Genomic DNA, 19,173 nt, shown 5'->3' with positions numbered 1-19,173 from the left:
ACTCAGATTTCACTAGTTTTTATAGACATCACTCCTGTGTGTGTCTTTTTGTGAAAATTTATCACACATATAGATTCATGTAACCACCACCACTCTGGAAGCCTTTTTTAAATGATTGATGCTGAGTTATTTAATAAGGAGAATGATTGCACAGGGTATAAAGCTATCAATCATTTTGACTTTCAGAAATTGATTTGGGGGGAAAAAGTGAAGGCTGGAAAACAAGATGATGCATGGATGCTTTTCAGCCCAACTGTTAGATTGGCTTCCTTCCCCCTGTCCAGCCCAGGGAAATGTGGTTGGCTGCTCGGGAAGCCACCCACGGACCAGGCTGTGTCTCCAGTCGGCTGTCGGGCATTCCTGCATGTTAGAGGATCACTGTCTACCCATTGTGGGTAGAAGGATGTGGGGAGCCCAAGGAAAGGAAAAGACCCAGCCACTCCTTCCTCCCTCCCTCCCTTCCCACTTCTCTCTTCGCTCCCTTCCTCCCTTCCTTCCCCGATCCCCTCTTCCCTTCCTTCCCCGCTTCCCTCTTCCCTCCCTTTTTCCCTCCCTCACCTCCTTCCTTCCTCCCCTCCTCCTGTCTTCCCTTCCTTCTCTCCCTGTCCTGTGGGATGGCTGGTGTAGGAACAGGGACGGGAGATGGAGAAACTAGGGAGGGGGTTTGGCCACCATGAGGTCAATAAGAGTTGCCTTCCAGGCCAGGCGCAGTGGCTTATGCCTGTAATCCCAGCACTTTGGGAGGCTGAGGCAGGAGAATCACTGGAGTCCAGGCATGTGAGACCAGCCTGGGCAACACAATGAGATCCCGCCTCTACAAAAAACAATGTAAAAATTAGCTAGGCATGGTGGTGCACATCTGTAATTCCAGCTACTTGGGAGGCTGAGGCAGGAGGATCTCTTGAGCCCAGAGTTCGAGGCTGCAGTGAGCTATGATTGAGCCAGTGCACTCACTCCAGCTCACTCCAGGCTGGGTGACAGAGCGAGACCCTGTCTCTAAAAAAAAAAAAAAAAAGATTGCCTTTCCATGGGGAGCCATTTGGTGACACGCAGAGAAAATGGCCTTGGGTCTAATCTGCAACCTTCCTCCCACTGCCTAACTGTTGCTAGGCCCCTCTGCTCCCTCACCCCTCTGCTCCCTCACCTCACTTCAGGTGAAATGGAGGTAGTAATACCACCTTGCAGCGAGGGCCTGGCGGGTGGTGAGCTCTCCACAGTGGTAGCCCCAGTTGTCAGCAGAGGACGTCTTCTATTGTGAACCCATTCAGAGTGAGCCTGTAATGCATCGCCTTCCAGTGCACTAAGCGGTAATCACACCTGGTGAATATCTAATTGGGCAGACAAGAGGCGGGGAGTGTTCCGGTTCACTCCTAATGCTGAGCCTTCTTGTGGCAGAGGAGCCGGCGTCTCCTGAGCTGAGTTAATCTGGGGGCTGCCGTCTCCCTTCCATCTGAAGAGGGACAGCCAGGCCTGTTTTATGTCACTGCGGGAGCAGGTTTCTCCCAGACAAGGGCTGGCTCCTCACCCTTGATAAAGCTGCAGGCTGTGCTTTAGTTTCATGGAGACCTTTGGGTGCCTCTAAGAATTAAAAGTATTCATGTGTATAGGGCTGAGTGCAATAGCTCACACCTGTAATCCCAGCACTTTGGGAGGTTGAGGTGGGAGGTTGGCTTGAGCCCAAGAGTTAGATACTAGCCTGAGAAACATAGTGACACCTTATTTCTTTTTTTTTTTTTTTTTTTTTTTTTGAGACAGAGTCTTGCTCTATCACCCGGGCTGGAGTGCAGCGGCCAGATCTCAGCTCACTGCAAGCTCCACCTCCCGGGTTCACGCCATTCTCCTGCCTCAGCCTCCCGAGTAGCTGGGACTACAGGCGCCCACCACCTCACCCGGCTAGATTTTTGTATTTTTTAGTAGAGACGGGGTTTCACCGTGTTAGCCAGGATGGTCTCGATCTCCTGACCTTGTGATCTGCCCATCCCGGCCTCCCAAAGTGCTGGGATTACAGGCTTGAGCCACCGCGCCCAGCCTCGTGACACCTTATTTCTACAAAACATAAAAAAAAAAAAAGAAAGCCAGGCATGGTGGCATGTCCCTGTAGTCCCAGCTACTCGGGAGGCTGAGGCAGGAGGATTGCTTGAGCCCAGGAGTTTGAGGCTGCAGTGAGCTATGATTGCGCCAATGCACTCCAGCCTGGGCAATAGAGTGAGGCCTTGTGTCTAAAAAAATAAAATAACAAAAGTGTGTATAAAGTTGAAATATTGCAGGCGGGTCAGCTGCTGTAACTGCTCATCTGATTTACACTCTGGTCTGTCACACTCGGGCTTCCAGCCTTGCTGGTGCTATTATCAGCGAAGTAGTGGCTGTTAATGCCTTTAATTGTGGATTTGACTCTTAAATTCTGGCTGTAAATGCCTTCTGTCTCTCATTCCTGATGATGATGAGTGTTTTCTTAGTACTGTTCAAAATCGTTTTTGGAAGCATCATCTGGACCCTTAAGATATTTGTTTTCCTTCTCTTCTCCCCTCTTTATTATTCTTTGTTTTTTTCTTCTCTGATCTGCTCATTTCTTCATTCTGTATTTCTTGAGATCCTATTATGTGCCCAGCATTTCTAGTTGGATTAATAAAAATGAATCCCATACCATTCCTAGCAGCAGGAAACTTCCAATCTAGTGGGAAAGAGAGTTTGGTAAGCAGCAAGCCATAATGCAGTGTGCTGCAGGCGGTAATAAATGGGCAATCAGCACTCATTTTGATTTTTAAAAATTATTTTGTTTATTATTTATTTATTTATTTATTTTGAGACGGAGTCTCGCTCTGTCCCCCAGGCTAGAGTGCAGTGGCGCGATCTCCGCTCACTGCAAGCTCCGCCTCCCGGGCTTACGCCATTCTCCTGCCTCAGCCTCCTGAGTAGCTGGGACTAAGGCGCCCGCCACAGCGCCCGGCTAATTTTTTGTATTTTCAGTAGAGACGGGGTTTCACCGTGTTCGCCAGGATGGTCTCGATCTCCTGACCTTGTGATCCGCCCCCCTCGGCTTCCCAAAGTGCTGGGATTACAGGCGTGAGCCACCGCGCCTGGCTTTTTTTTTTTTTTTTTTTTTTTTTTTTTTTTTTTTTTGAGACGGAGTCCCGCTCTGTCGCCCAGGCCGGAGTGCAGTGGCCGGATCTCAGCTCACTGCAAGCTCCGCCTCCCGGGTTTACGCCATTCTCCTGCCTCAGCCTCCTGAGTAGCTGGGACTACAGGCCCCCGCCACCTCGCTCGGCTAGTTTTTTGTATTTTTTAGTAGAGACGGGGTTTCACTGTGTTAGCCAGGATGGTCTCGATCTCCTGACCTCGTGATCCGCCCATCTCGGCCTCTCAAAGTGCTGGGATTACAGGCTTGAGCCACCGCGCCCGGCCCTGGCCTATTTTTTATTTTTAGAAACAGAGTCTGGCTCGGTCGCCCAGGCTGGAATGCAGTGGCCTAATCACAGCTCGCTGCAGCCCCAAACTCCTGGTCTCAAGAGATCCTCCCACCTCAGCCTCCTGAGTAACTAGGACTACAGTTGTATGCCACTGCACCTGGTTAGTTTTTTAAAAAATATATTTTGCAGAGATGGGGATTTCGCTGGGTTGCCTAGGCTGGTCTCCAACTCCTGGTCTCAAGCGATCCTCCCACCTCGGCCTCCTAAAGTTTGCTGGAGTTATCGGCATGAGCTACTGAGCCCTGCCAAGACTCATTTTGTTAAGAATGATCAAAATTGGCCTTGAAAATGGACACCATATTGAAGACTGAGGTACCATCTCTCAGTAATTCCAATATAGTAGGTCTTGACCGTTGGAGTGGATCAGGATGTATTTGCTCACATTTGGGGAGCAAATGTATTTCAGGCAGAAGTTTTAAATGATGAAATCCACTAGGAAGGTCATGCTATATGAGTATTTCACTTTGAATACCAGACTCGTACCAGCGAGGCAAGAAACTCACACAGAGAGAGGCACTGGAGACTCTGACTGAGGAAAGAATATGCTCCTATTGCCCAGCTAATGCTTATTCTGGAATTTATGCTCTTTGAGTGGAAAAGCCGGTTGTCTTACACGCTGCTAGCAATCATACGAAAAAAAGGTCATCACTGATCATTAGAGAAATGCAAATCAACACCACAATGAGATACCATCTCACACCGGTCAGAATGGCTACTATTAAAAAGTCCAAAATAACAGATGCTAGTGAGGTTGTGGAGAAAAAGGAATGCTTATACATTGTTGGTGGGAGTGTAAATTAGTTCAGCCATTGTGGAAGACAGTGTGACAATTCCTCAAAGACCTAAAGACAGAAATACCTTTCGACCCAGCAATCCCGTTACTGGGCATATACCAAAGGAATATAAATTGTTCTATTATAAAAACACATGCATGCGTTATGCTCATTGCAGCACTATTCACAATAGCAAAGACATGGAATCGACCTAAATGTCCATCAGTGATAGACTGGATAAAGAAAATGTGGTGCATATATACCATGGAATACTACGCAGTCATGAAAAAGAACAAAATCATGTCTTTTGCAAGAACATGGATGGAGCTGGAGGCCACTATCCTCAGCAAACTAACATAGGAATGGAAAACCAAATACTCTATATTCTCACTTATAAGTGGGAGCTAAATACTGAGAACACATGGACACAGAGGGGAACAACACACACTGGAGCCTTTTGGAGGGTCGGGGGTGGGAGGAGGGAGAGGATCAGGAAAAACAATGAATGGGTACTAGGCTTAATACCTGGGTGATAAAATAATCTATACAACAAACCCCCATGACACAAATTTACCTATGTAACAAACCTGTGCTTGTACTCCGGAACTTAAAATAAAAGTTAAAAAAAAAATTAAGTTCTGCAAAAAAAAGGAAAGAAAGAAAGAAAGAAAAAAACAAGCTGGTTGTCTTTGGCCGGATTCCCTAGAAGCAGAGCTGGAGATGGGGATTTGGATGTAGATTTGTTGCCAGGGCTGCCATAACAGAGCCCTACAAATTGAGTGGCTTAAAGCAACAAAAATTTATTGTCTCACAGGCCTGGAGGCAAGGAGTCTCAGATCAAGGCATTAGCAGAGTCATGTTCCCTCTGAAACTGGGAGGGGAAGCCCTCCTTGCTCCTTCCTTGCTTCTGGTGGTTGCAGGCAGTCCTTGGAATTCCTTGGCTGGAGCTGCATTGCTCTAATCCCTGCTCCACCATCACATGGCCATTTTTGCCCTGTGTGTGTCTGTGTCTCTTCTCTTCTTCTTCTTCTTTTTTTTTTTTTTTTTGAGACAGAGTCTTGCTCTGTCACCCAGGCTGGAGTGCAGTGGCATGATCTCGGCTCACTGCAAGCTCCACCTCCCACCCAGGTTCACGCCATTCTCCTGCCTCAGCCTCCCGAGTAGCTGGGACTACAGGTGCCCAACACCACACCTGGCTAATTTTTTATATTTTTAGTAGATACGGGGTTTCACCATGTTAGCCAGGATGGTCTCAATCTCCTGACCTCGTGATCCGCCCGCCTCGGCCTCCCAAAGTGCTGGGATTACAGGCGTGAGCCATGTCTCTTCTCTTCTTATAAGGACACCGGACACCAGTCATACTGAATTAGGACCCAGCTGACTCCAGTGTGACCTCATCTTAATTTAAATAATGACATATACAATGAACCAATTTCCAAATAAGTTTCCATTCTGAGATACTGGGGGTTAGGACCTCAACCTGTCTTTTTTTTTTTTTTTTTTTTTTTTGAAACAGGGTCTTGCTTTGTCATCTAGGCTGGAGTGCAGTGGTGTAATCATGGCTGAATGCAGCCTTGAACTCCTGGGCTCAAGCAGTCCTCCTACCACAGCCTTTCAAGTGGCTGGAACCATGTGGTACCACAAGTGTACACCAACACGCTCAGATAACTTTTTAGTTTTTGCAGAGATGGAGTCTCATTATTTTGTCCAGGTTGGTCTCAAACCCCTGGGTTCAAGCGATCCTCCTGCCTCGGCCCCTCAGGTGCTGGGATTAAAGACGTGAGCCAGTATAGCTGTCCTGATTGCTGATTTTTGTTAGAAGCTAACATCTGCCTTCACCAAATTGGTTGGTTGGTCAGTGGAATGGGAAGGAGAGGAGGCAGTTGTGTAATGGTGTATAAGACAAAACTATTCAATTTCTTATTTTCAGCCTGTTCTAATGGTGTGTGGAGTCGGGCTAATGCTTAGTGTCTAGTTATACTTTCTTCTTGGAAAACCCATATGGAAGATGAATGGGTGGCTTGTGGGGCCAGCATATAAGCACTTCCTGGTTCAGGGCAGAACATCCCATCTGTCTTGCAGTGTCCCATCTGACTGCATCTTTGATCTTAGCATTCAGGAAACTGGCAGCTAATGGAGCTATGGCATTTTGGGGGTCTCAGGGATAAGGTTGGCTGGAAGATAATGAAAATAAGACCATACAGTGAGTAGGACGAGGGGATTGACATAGACATGAAATTACACTGGCTATTTAGAGAAATTCTGCTCATCAGAATGGATTGAAAGCCATTGAAATCTGTGTAGGCGCTACTCTTTTAAAAAACTATAGCCAACATGGTGAAACCCCGTCTCTACTAAAAATGCAAAAAAATTAGCCAGGTGTGGTGGCGGGTGTCTGTAATCCCAGCTACTTGGGAGGCTGAGGCAGGAGAATCGCTTGAACGCAGGAGGTGGAGATAGCAGTGAGCTGAGATCACGCCATTGTACTCTGGCCTGGGCAACAAGAGTGAAACTCCATCTCGAAATTAAAAAAAAAATTATTAGTTTTAATTGTGGGAAAATACACACACCATGAAATTTACCGTCTTAACCATTTTTGCCTGTACAGTTCGGTGGCATTAAGTCCATTCACATTATTGTGCAACCATCACCACCATCCATCTCCAGAACTCTTGCAAAACTGAAACCCTACACCCATTAATCAATAACTCCCCATCTCCATCTCTCCCCAGCCCCTGACAACCATCATTCTACTTTCTATGAATTTGACAATTCTAGGTACCTCATATAAGTAGAGTCATAGATTATTTTTCTTGTGGCTGGCTTGTTTCACTCAGGATAATGTCTTCAAGGTTCATCTGTGTTATAGCATGAGTCAGAATTTCCTTCCTTTTTTAGGCTGAGCTGAATAGTATTCCAGTGTGTGTGTGTGTGTGTGTGTGTGTGTGTGTGTGTGTGTGTGTCATATTTCGTCTGTTCATTCACCCATTAGTGGACACTTGGGTTGTCTCCACCGTTTGGCTATTATAAATAACACTGCTATGAACATGGGTGTACAGATGGCTTTTTGACCAACTGTGTGTGTGTGTTTTTAAGCCGTAAAAATACCCACGATGTAGGTGGTTCATTTTCTCTTGAGTTCACATGGTTTGGGGAAGGAAGAGCAAGGACAGTGGAGAGATTAGATGCCCCGTGGCCATGCGGGAACCGTTCTGAGCATTAGGAAGGATACACAGTTGTATTCATTTGGCAAGGCTCGTCCAGTATTCCTAAGACTTGTGTGTTTCACTATATATAATCTAAAAAAAAATCCCCGCCATAAACAAACACTGAACTCTGGTTAATGACATGCCAAAATGTGCATGGGTGCCATGGTCTGAAGGTTTCCTAAATTCATATGTTGAAATCCTAACCTCAAGGAGATAGTATTCAGACGGCGTTTGGTGGTTAGGCCGTGAGGGCAGAGCCATCATCAATGGGATTAGTGCCCTTGTAAAGAGGTTCCAGAGAGTTGCCTTACCCCTTCCTCCATGTGGGGCAAAACCAACAGGTCCCATCTACGAGGAATGGTCCTCAGCAGACATGGAATCAACTGGTGCCTTGATCTTGGACTTCCCAGCCTCCAGAAGGGTGAGAAATAAATTTCTGTTGTTTTCAAGCCACCCAGTTGATAGTGTTTTTGTTACAGCAGCCTGAATGGACCAAGACAGTGGGAAAGTGTACCAATGTCAGCCACTTATTTTGAAATGCATTCAAAAAAGCTAGAGTGGTAGATGGATAGGGATGAAGCAAATAGAGCATATTTTAAAAATAATTATAGCATTCTTAATATCAGTAACTGTTCAATTGGAATCTAAAGTATATGTCTAAGAGTGTGCACTGTACAATTCCTTTTTTTTTTTTTTTTTTTTTGACGCGGAGTCTTGCTCTGTGCCCCAGGCTGGAGTGCAGTGGCGCGATCTCGGCTCACTGCAAGCTCCACTCCCCCGGGTTCACGCCATTCTCCTGCCTCAGCCTCCCGAGTAGCTGGGACTACAGGCGCCCGCCACCTCGCCCGGCTAATTTTCTTGTATTTTTAGTAGAGACGGGGTTTCACCGTGTTAGCCAGGATGGTCTCGATCTCCTGACCTCATGATCCGCCCGTCTCGGCCTCCCAAAGTGCTGGGATTACAGGCTTGAGCCACCGCGCCCGGCCTCTTTTTTTTTTTTTTTTGATACTGAGTGTCACTCTGTTGCGAGGCTGGAGTGTAGTGGTATGATCTCGGCTCACTACAACCTCTGCCTCCTGGGTTCAAGCGATTCTCCTGCCCCAGCTTCCCAAGTAGCTGGGACCACAGGCTCCTGCCACCACACCCAGCTAATTTTTTGTATTTTTAGTAGAGACGGGGTTTCACCATGTTAGCCAGGATGGTCTTAATCTCCTGACCTCGTGATCTGCCCACCTCAGCATCCCAAAGTGTTGGGATTACAGGCGTGAGCCACCGCACCCGGCCTCACTGTACAATTCTTTAAGCCTCTCTGTATTTGAAAGTGTTGAGAGTATAAGCCATGGCAGGCATGGTGGCTTACATCTGTAATTCCAGCACCTTGGGAGACTGAGGAGGGAGGATCACTTGAGGCCAGGAGTTCAAGGTCAACCTGGCCAACATGGTGAAACCCCATCTCTACTAAAAATACAAAAATTAGCTGGGTATAGTGGCGCATGCCTGTAGTCCCAGCTACTTGGGAAGCTCAGGCACGAGAATCACTTGAACCCGAGAGGCAGAGGCTGCAGTGAGGCAAGATCACACCACTGCACCCCAGTCTGGGTGGCAGAGCGAGACTCTGTCTCAAAAAAAAAAAAAAAGAAATGTAGACTGGGTGTGCTGTCTCATGCCAAAAATCCCAATACTTTGGGAAGCCAAGTGGGAGGATCGCTTGAGGCCAGCAGTTCGAGACCAGCCTGGGCAACATAAAGAGACCCTGTTTCTTTGGGAAAAAGAGAGAGACAGAGAATGTTCATAAAAAAATGTTGAGGAGCAAAAGACAAGAAGTACTGGTGCCAGTTAGGAAAAATCGCTGTGGTCCCTTAGGTGAGAGGTGGTGATGATCTGGACCCCATGTAAGGTGGCGGTGACAAAGGATGCAATTTGAAAGCAGAGTCTTTGATGCCCAGGAGCAGCCTTTGAGGAAACTATAAACAAGGAATGTCAAACAGTGTGGGGTCAGCAGGGGATGATCAGGAGGGTTTCTGCTACTGCGGTGGTTCTCTTACTTTAACAAGCATCGGAATCACCTGGGAGCTATGACTGTGGAGACTCCCAGACCTCAGCCTCCCTGATTCTGATTTCCCACATCTTGGGTGAAAAAACCATGAATCTGCACTTGAGCCAATGGGCTGGGAGATTCCAACGTAGTTAAACTCTGGACTTCATCCCGAGAAACACTGGGTGGCTGGTGGAAGGTGAAAGGTAAAAGGTGAAAGGTGGAAGGTGAAAGGTGAAAGGTGAAAGGTGGAAGGTGAAAGGTGGAAGGTGAAAGGTGAAAGGTGGAAGGTGGAAGGTGGAAGGTGGAAAGGGTTCTGACTTTTGAGCTGAACAGACTTGCATCTAAAACTTGGCTCTGCCACTTAGGGGCTGGCTGTTGTGACAGTTTCATAAGCTGGCGTGGCAAGTGCTGTGCCCGGCTGCTTGAGTGGCCAGTGTGCAGAGTGCACCCAATACAGGGCTGCCACTAAGATGATGTTTTATGAAGCCATTCTGGGAAGGGGTAGATTCAAGTTAAAGTGCTCTTAGGGATTCATGGAGAAGAGTTCTGAGTCATGTCAGGGTGCAATATCTTACATTACAAAGCCAAATCGCCCACTGAAGAGGAATATTTGATTTGGGCCTGGAAGGAGAAAATATGTTTAGTCAAAAGTGATATTTGCACACTGGAATGCTGGATATTTATGTTTCTGAACATTGCTTCAGCCTGAGATTTGCACTGTCCAAATGAAAACCTTTTAGACCTTTGATGTCTAGAATTCAGAGCACTGTGGCTTAGGAAGCAGAGTCTGTGTGTGTGGCCACTAACCAAGCTGTCTTCTCCAGTGTCTGCTGACACCTGGGAAAGTCACCTGTTATCCTAGTTGAGTTCTTTTAAAGACAAATATTTGAGGGCAGGCATTTTCTTTAGGAAGTGATTCTGAGAAACACCAGAAGAGAAGGGAGAAAATGAGACCAATAAAGTGTCTCACCACTGTGGGTAACTAGAGCTTAATCCTACTGGGGAACTCAGTGCGAGGGGTGAGGGAGCTGGGGTATTTATTCACCCAGTTCCCATCTGGCATGGGTTGCAGGATGCTCCCAAAAGTCCTTAATTCCCTGGGCACCTCCAGCTTGCCTTATGGACACGAGTAGGAAGGACTCCACTGACCAGAGAGACCTAAGCAGAGATGTAGGGCTGACAGCAGGCAGTCAACAGAGCCTGTTCTGGTCGGGGCTAGGTGCTGTGGTGGGCACCTTTAGCATTGCTACACTTTCTCTGGCCACCCTCAGGGCTCAGAATGCAGCATCTTCCATGCCTTCCCTTCTCCCTGCTTGCCATCTCTCTTCTTTTCCCCTTTCCTCTGATCAGGAAGGCGCAATGCAGATGAATAAGAACATTGGCTAAGCAGAAGCCTGTAAAGAAAAAGATGCCATTCCTCCCTTCTTATAGAGGTGCCCAGTCTTTGCAAATGACTGTCTTGGCAGCCATGTCTCTCTCTGAGCTTTTGAGGGATGGAGGACAAGGAGAATCTATAGCTGTCCCCACTCAGCCAATGCTCCCTCTCCCCTCATCCCTTTTACATGTACATACTGGGAGTAGTAGGGAGGATTGTGAATGCTCAGAACTGCCTCTCTGCCTCTTACAAATCCCAGAAAGAGATGTTGGGTCCTAGATGTTGCTGGCCCCTGGGTACTTCCCCTTGGTCCTCTCTTTGGGCCAGGGCAGCGCGTTCTGCCGTCAACAGGAAACACTCTCACTCAGCATCCTGCTGATGCACAGGAAAAGGTTTGGCCAGACCCTGGGGCAGAGTAAATACCCCATAGACATCAGCATTTGTTGTTATTTCGTGTTGGTTGGTTGGTTTATTTATTTGTTTATTTATTTGAGACAGGGTCTCACACTGTCACTGAGGCTGGAGTGCAGTGGTGTGATCATGATCACTGCAGCCTCAAACTCCTGAGCTCAAGCGATCCTCCCGCCTCAGCCTCCCAAGGAGCTGGGACCACAGGTGTGAATCACCACGCCCAGCTAATTAAAAAAAATGTTTTTTTTGTAGTGACGGAGTCTTGCTATGTTGCCCGGGCTGGTCTCAAACTCCTGGCCTCAAGCAATCCTCCTTCCTTGGCCTCCCAAAGTCCTGATATTGCAAGTGTGAGCAATATGCCCAGCCAAATAAAAGGGTTCTAGTTTTGGTATCTTTGGCACTTGGAAGGAGCTCAACAGATGTCTTCTGAACTGAACAAATATTGTTGTGTAAAGAGCACGTGCTTTTGAGTTAGACTGATCTGGTTAAGAGTTCCAGCTTCACCATTTCCCAACTGTGAACCTGGGTCTAACTCCTAGGCTGTAAATTAAGGATAATTCTTAGTGCACTGGGCATTCTGCTAAGTGCTTTTATTGTGTGAACTATTATCATCACCCCATTTTATAGATGAAGAAACTGAGGCATGCATTAAGCAATACACCCAAGCCACGGAACTGGGACTTGAACCCATGTCATCCAGCTGCAGAGGCTGTACTCTGAGTCACTCTACTCCACGGCACTGCCTCTTTCATTTATTTTACCTTTTTTTTTAAACAAAACAAAACACTTTTTTTTTTTTTAAAGAGATCGGGGAGTGGGGGCAGGTGTGGTGGCTCACCTTGGGAGGCTGAGGCAGGCAGGATCACCTGAAGTCAGGAGTTTGAGACCAGCCTGGCCAACATGGTGAAACCTCATCTTCACTAAAAATACAAAAATTAGCTGGGCGTGGTGGTGGGCGCCTGTAGTCCCAGTAACTCGGGAGGCTGAAGCAGGAGAATCGTTTGAACCCGGGAAGCGGAGGTTACAGTGAGCCGAGATCATGCCACTGCACTCTAGCCGGGGTGAACGAGCGACACTCCATCTCACCCCTGTAATCCTAGCACTTTGGGAGGCCAAGGCAGGGGGATTGTGTGAGTCAGGAGTTCAAAACTAGCCCAGAGAAAGAGTGAGGTCCTCATCTCTATAAAAAATTTAAAAATTAATCTGATGTGGTGATGCACATCCACAGTCACAGCTACTCAGGAGACTGAGGTGGGAGGATCACTTGAGACGGGAGGTGGAGGCTGCAGTGAGCTATGATGGCAACACTGCACTCCAGCCTGGGTAACAGAGCCAGACCCTGTCCCAAATGAAAAAACCCACCAAAACCAAAAAGACCCGAAAAGAGATGGAGTCATGCTATATATGCTGAATAAATGGTGATTGGGAACCCAGGCGCCAGAAGCTCACAGGGAGGGACCCAAGGAGGGAACGTACCAAGAAGAGGGGACATTGAGGCACAATTAAGATTGAAACCAGAAGGAATTGGCTTAGAATCTGATTTGCATTTCAATTTATACTACTTTGGTCATAACCATGCCCCAGGCAGACAGTAGATAGAAGAATTCATTATTGTTATTATTTTTAAAGACAGAGTCTTGCTTTGTTGCCCAGGCTGGAGTGCAATGGACTGATCTCGGTTCACTGCAACTTCTGCCTCCCGGGTTCAAGCATTTCTCCTGCCTCAGCCTCCTGAGTAGCTGGGATTACAGGCATGAGCCACCACACCTGGCTAATTTTTGTATTCTTAGTAGAGACAAGGTTTCACCATGTTGGCCAGGCTGGTCTCGAACTCCTGACCTCATGTGATCCACCTGCCTCAGCCTCCCAAAGTGCTGGGATTACAAATGTGAGCCACCAGCGCGCAGCTGAAGAATTTTTTTTTTTAAATGACTTTATTTTTTAGGGCCGTCTTAGGTTCATAGGAAAATTGAGAGGAAGGGACAGAGGTTTCCCGTATACTCCCTGCCGCTACACATATGTAATTTCCTTCATTATCAGCATCTTCGACCAGAATGGTACATTTGTTACAACTGGTAAACCTACACTGACACATCATCATTACCCTAAATCCATAATTTACATTAGGATGCTCTTGGCATCGTGCATTCTATGGATTTGGACAAATTATAATGACATGGGTTCACCATTGTAATGTCATCCAGAATAGTTTCTCTGGGACACTTTTTAAAGCCAAAATACTTGATAATTCGAGGTGCTCAGAGTTATGTGCTCACTGGACCCGGTACTTGGAAACTGCCTGGAGTTATAAACGCCCCCAGCCTGCCTTGTCAGCTGCCAAAAACAGCCTGGGAAACAGAGACACCTTACTGCATTTTGTATTTTGAGATCACTCACCACCTGGTACCTCACCAGCCAAGGCTCTTGACAAGGCAAATGTCAGGTTTCTTAATGAGAAATCCCTCTTTCACTTGCCCTGAGCTGCTGTCAGCCTTGACCCTCTCCGTAGAGTCCTGGCCTTTGTGTGTATGTTAAAATTGTTTCCCGCTCAGGTTCTGATGAACAGCAGTGTTTTGGCAATGTTGTGCAGCCAGAGCTGGGCCCAGGCAAGAGTCTTACCAAGCAGTCATTAACTAGAAGTTTCTTTTCATGTGGTCCTTTGTGTTTTCTTCCTCCTTAAATAGAAATTGGTTTTGCATTTTAGACATCAACATGCACTTTTTTGTTTGTTTTGTTTTGTTTTTTTAGAGACAGGACCTCTAAAGAAAGACAACAGGGTCTTTTTTTTTTTTTTTTTTTTTTAAGACAGGGTCTCACTCTGTTGCCCAGAATGGAGTGCAGAGGCACAGTAACAGTTCACTGCAGCTTCTACCTCCTTGGTTCAAGCAATCCTCCTGCCTCAGCCTCCTGAATAGCTGGGACCACAGTCGTGAGCCACCATGCCTGGCTAATTTGCTCAGCCATGTTGCTCAGGCTGGTCTTGAGCTTCTAGCTCAAGCAATCCACCTGCCTTGGTCTCCCAAAGTGCAAGGATTATAGGTATGAACCACCGTGACCAGCCTCAACATTCACTTTTGATTCCTAGTTATTAAATGAACTAGAAGAGGAACCAGAGATGATTTAGACCAACTTTCATGTTATATAGACTAGAGAACTGCAGCACAGAGAGGTTGAGTGACTTGTCCAATGTCACATGGCTTTTGGGAGGGAGGTCTTGCTGTATACTGTACCAACACTCAGTGTACTAACTTCTTTACCCCACAAGGGAGGTGATCTCATGATGGCTAAGAGCGTAGACCCTGGAGTCATACAGACGTGGCTTCAAGTCTTGGCTTTGCCATCCACTAGAGGTGTAGGCTCAGGTGAGTTACTTGTCATCTTTAAGCCTCAACTTCCTTGTCTGTAAATGGGGATCATGTGGTATGCTGGCTTCCAGAGCCAATTGTTAAGTTTTCAGGAATTTTGCAAGCTGGTTGACATTATCACATTGATAGCTGGAGACCAGCTATTGTATATGAAATTGACCAGTGTCATAAGTTAGAACCTCTGCTCTCCCCACCCCAAGAACTAAACATTTGCCATCACAATACCGATCGCAGAAGTACTTACTTCAAAGGTTTATTGTGGGCAGTGAGACTTAGTACTTATGAAGCACCAAGATCAGAGAGCCTGGCACATGTTTACAGTGGTGCCATGTCGTGGTCAAGAGCACAGACCTAGTGTCCTTTAATGTTCAGGTCAGAGCCAGCCCAACCACTTCCAGCAGTGTGACCTTGGGTAATTACTCAATGTCATTGATAATAATCATTGCTAGCTCTCCCTGAGTATTACTACGGATCAAGTACTATTCTAAGGGCTTTCATTTCCACCTAGGGGCCATTATTATTCCCATTTTACAGTTAAAGAAACTCAGGCACAGAAAGTTTGAGTAACTTACCCAAGGCCATGAAGTTAGTGAATGGAGGAGGCTGTGTTCAACTGAACATGAGGAGGCTGTGTTAACTGTTGTCCTGTCTCACTGAGGCTCAGCTTGTTGGAAAACGGCAAGAATAACAACTCCAACATGAAGGGTCATAGTTAGGCTGTCATCTGATAATGCTTGTGGCATGAGGCAAGGCCTCAATTAATGTGAACTTCCTACTGGTAACACTAAATAAATGTCACTGGCAGTCACTACCATGATGATTACATTGAAATCTTCCTAGCCAAGAAGTTTCAACTCAGTTGATTAAGGAGAATAAAGTAATATATGTCATCCAAGCAATTCATCAACTTCATGTTTGAGAACAGAGCAGGTGACCTTAGATGTGTTGGGGGAGGGATCCAGGAGTGATTTTGGAGAGGCATGAGGGGGCTTGGAGGATTTTTTGGAGTTGGAGATGACATGAGGGCAGAGGGTGAGGGAGGTCTCTAGAGCCTCACTCAGCTTTCGGGGTTGAGGGACTTGCTGGTTAGGGGTGCTGGACAGTGAGGTAGGAGGAGCAGGCGAGGATGGGGCAGGAGTGGTGCTGATGAGCTAAGTTTGGGGTGCAGGGTGTTGAGGATGGGCACCCCTGAGGAAGCTTCCAGTGGACTTAACTTAAGATCCCTGAGTGATCTCATCCGATCCCATGGCTTGAAACACCTGTGTTATCAGTATTTCCGGGGCACTTGTGAAACATTCTGATTCCCAAGTCCCTCCCCTGAAGAATCTGATCAAGTAGGCTCTGGGAGGCTCCAGGAATCTGTATTTACAAGCACCCCCAGTGACTCTTTTGTTGAGGGCAGCTTTGGCAACACTGAACTTAGGTTTGCCGCCTGCTGGAGTGACTGGCTGACGTCTCACTTCTACCCTGGACTGTTGATTTTGCCCCAAATTGCCCCTCCATCGGTATTCCCCATATCCGTCAGTGACACCAGCGTTGATCCCAAAACCTAGGAGTCATAGCCTACACTCATCAGCAAATCAGGCCAGCCCCACCAACCCCTTCAAACCCTTCCACTCCTCCAGCCAGGTCCAGGACACCTTCACTTCTCACCTGCAGTGTTAGGACGCCCCTCACGGGTCATCCTGCTTCATTCCTTTGCATTGCATTGCATTTCTCAACCCAGCAGCCAGGGGAATACAGTAAAATAAATGTCAGTTCATGTCTTTCTCCTGCATCTAACCTTCTAATGGCTTCCTATCTCATTCAACATAAAATCTAAACAAGACTCATCCCCCGTATCTCCCTCCAACTTTATTTCCCTGGTCAGTGGCCTCCTTGATTCTGCTTCGGCCACATCAACTTTGCTGGGTATCTCAAGCACACCTAGCATGGCCCTACCTCAGGGCCTTTGCACCAGCTGTGTCTCTCCCTGGAATGCTCTCCCCCCAGATACCTTCATGGCTCCCTCCTGTCTTACTCAGGTCACCATCTCAGAGAGGCCTTCCTTGACTTTTTTTATTCTTTTCTTTTGAGACAGGGTCTCACTCTGTCACCCAGGCTGGAGTACAGTGGCGTGATCTTAGCTCACTGCAACCTCTGCTTCCCGGTTTAAAGTTATTCTCGTGCCTCAACCTCCTGAGTATCTGGGACTACTGGCATGTACCACCACACCCGCTACTTTTTGTATCTTTAGCAGAGGCAGCGTTTCACCACGTTGACCAGGCTGGTCTCGAACTCTTGACCTCAAGTGATCTACCTGCCTCGGCCTCCCAAAGTGCTGGGCTTATGGGCATGAGCCACGGCACCCAGCCTCTTGATTTTCCTTTTAAAGAGCAGTCCTATCACTTTCTATCCCTGCAGCCAGCTTTGTTTTTCTTCCTAGCACTTTACTGCTATCAGACATTACATATTAATTTCCTTATTAAGCGTCTTCCACTTTAATGTGAGCTCCAAGAGGAGGGGCATTTTTTTCTGTCTTGTTCCCTAGTGGTACATAATACATGTTCAATAAATATTTATAGAAGGGAAGGAAGAAAGGAAAGGAGAAAGAGAAAAAAAGAAGGCTTAGGCAGGACCAGAACTCATAAAGAAAGTATGTTTGGGTTAGTCAATGTGATAGTAGAAATGATAGGCATCAAGAAAATTGCCAGGAAACACCATATAAAGTAAAGAAAAGGTGACTAGGAGTTGAATTCTGGGGAAACTTACACTTAAGGGCAGGAGAGAAGAAAAAAGAACTGTGGAGACCAAGAAATAGAAGCTAGAAGGTAAGAAGAAATGTAGGAGCGGACAGTGTCATGGGAACCAACTGAAGAATTTCAAGAAAGATCTAGCCTTCTCCACTAGAACTTCATGGGGTATATGGTATGCATCCTTTAAAAGAGCCTGGCACCTTTCCCATCACTCTTACTTCCTCTCGTGCCCTGTGATCTCTGTACATGACAGCTCCCTTTCCCCTTTTGACAAAAGCGGAAGCAGCCTGACACCTTCATCAGAAGCAGAGGAGATGCTGGTGCCGTGCTTCTTGTACAGCCTGCGGGACCACGAGCCAGTTCATCCTCTTTTCTTTATAAATTACCCAGCCTCAGCTATTCTTTTATAGCAATGCAAAATGGACTAAGACAGTCATATTTACAGGTGTATTAGTCCATTCTCACCTTGCTATAAAGAAATACCTGAGACTGGGTAATTTATAAAGAAAAGAGATTTCATTGGCTCACGATTCTGCAGGTTGTGCAGGTTGTACAGGAAGCATGACTGGGGAGGCCTCAGGAAACTTACAATCATGGCGAAAGGCAAGGGGGGAGTGAGATGTCTCACATGGCCGGAGCAGGAGAAAGAGACAGAGAATGGGGAGGTGCCACACACTTTTAAACAACCACATCTCCTGAGAACTCTATCATTAGAACAGCACCAAAGGGGGAAATCTACCTCCATGGTCAATCACCTCCCACCAGGCCTCACCTCCGACACTGGGGGAAGGTTATGGAAGGTCACTACCCTCAATGAACTCACAACTTTGTGGAGCAGAAAGATAGGGAACAAGGTAGCCACTCCCTCAAAAATGAAAATGGGGCCAGGCACAGTGGCTCACACCTGTAATCCTTTGGGAGGCCAGGGCAAGAGGATCACTTGAGGCCAGGAGTTCAAGTCTGCAGTGAGCTGTGATCATACCACTGCACTCCAGCTTGGGTGATACAGTGAGACCCTGTCTCTAACAAAACGGGAAAAAAAAAAAAGAAGAAAGAAAATGGAGCCTTACCTCACAGCACAGACCAAAATCAAGTCCTGATGGCCAGGAACTGATGAATGGCCAAACTTAAAGTTTTATAAGGAAATAAAGATCTTTGTGACATTAGTATAGCAAAGCGCCTCTTTAAAAAGTCAGAAAATAAAGTATGAACCAATGAAGGAAAAGAGGGATGCATTCTACCCCATTAAAATGATGAACTTCTGCTTATCAGGAAACATAGTAAAAAGAATTAAAAGGCAAGCCAGAAACTGGGAGGATACGATTGCAATACACACGTATTAGTTTTCTAGGGCTGTTGTAACAAAATGCTGCAAACTGGTGGCTTAAAGAACATAAATTGACTCTCTGCAATTATTGGAGGTGTATTAGTCTTTCACACTGCTATAAAGAACCACCTGAGACTGGGCAATCTACTAAGAAAAGAGGTTCCGTTGACTCTCAGTTCCACATGGCTGGGGAAACTTACACGTGAAATTTTGTTACATATATAATGCATAGTGATCAAGTCACCATATTTAGGACTTCTGTCATTCTAGCACAATACATTTTTGTTAAATATAGTCACCCTACTGTACTATCAAACATTTATTATTATTACTTTTTAATTGAGACAGAGTCTTGCTTGAGGCAGGAGTCCTGAACTCCTGGCCTCAAGTGATCCTCCCACCTCGGCCTCCCAAAGTGCTTGGATTACAGGCATAAGTCACTGTGCCCAGCCCCAAACATTGAGTTTATTCCT

General features: G+C 46.5%; 2 protein-coding genes across 4 annotated transcripts in view; both read left to right on the top strand.

Annotated features, from left to right (window-relative positions):
* The window catches only part of IQCK (IQ motif containing K), a 959,718-nt gene that overhangs the window by 291,876 nt on the left and 648,669 nt on the right, over positions 1-19,173 (top strand). The window lies entirely within an intron of this gene.
* The window catches only part of SYT17 (synaptotagmin 17), a 93,373-nt gene that overhangs the window by 15,650 nt on the left and 58,550 nt on the right, over positions 1-19,173 (top strand). The gene's annotated exons all lie outside the window — the stretch shown is intronic.

The sequence above is a fragment of the Macaca thibetana genome, chromosome 20 (assembly GCF_024542745.1).
Source record: "Macaca thibetana thibetana isolate TM-01 chromosome 20, ASM2454274v1, whole genome shotgun sequence".
In the NCBI taxonomy this organism is placed as follows: domain Eukaryota; kingdom Metazoa; phylum Chordata; class Mammalia; order Primates; family Cercopithecidae; genus Macaca; species Macaca thibetana.
This window is presented reverse-complemented; position numbering and strand designations above follow the sequence as displayed.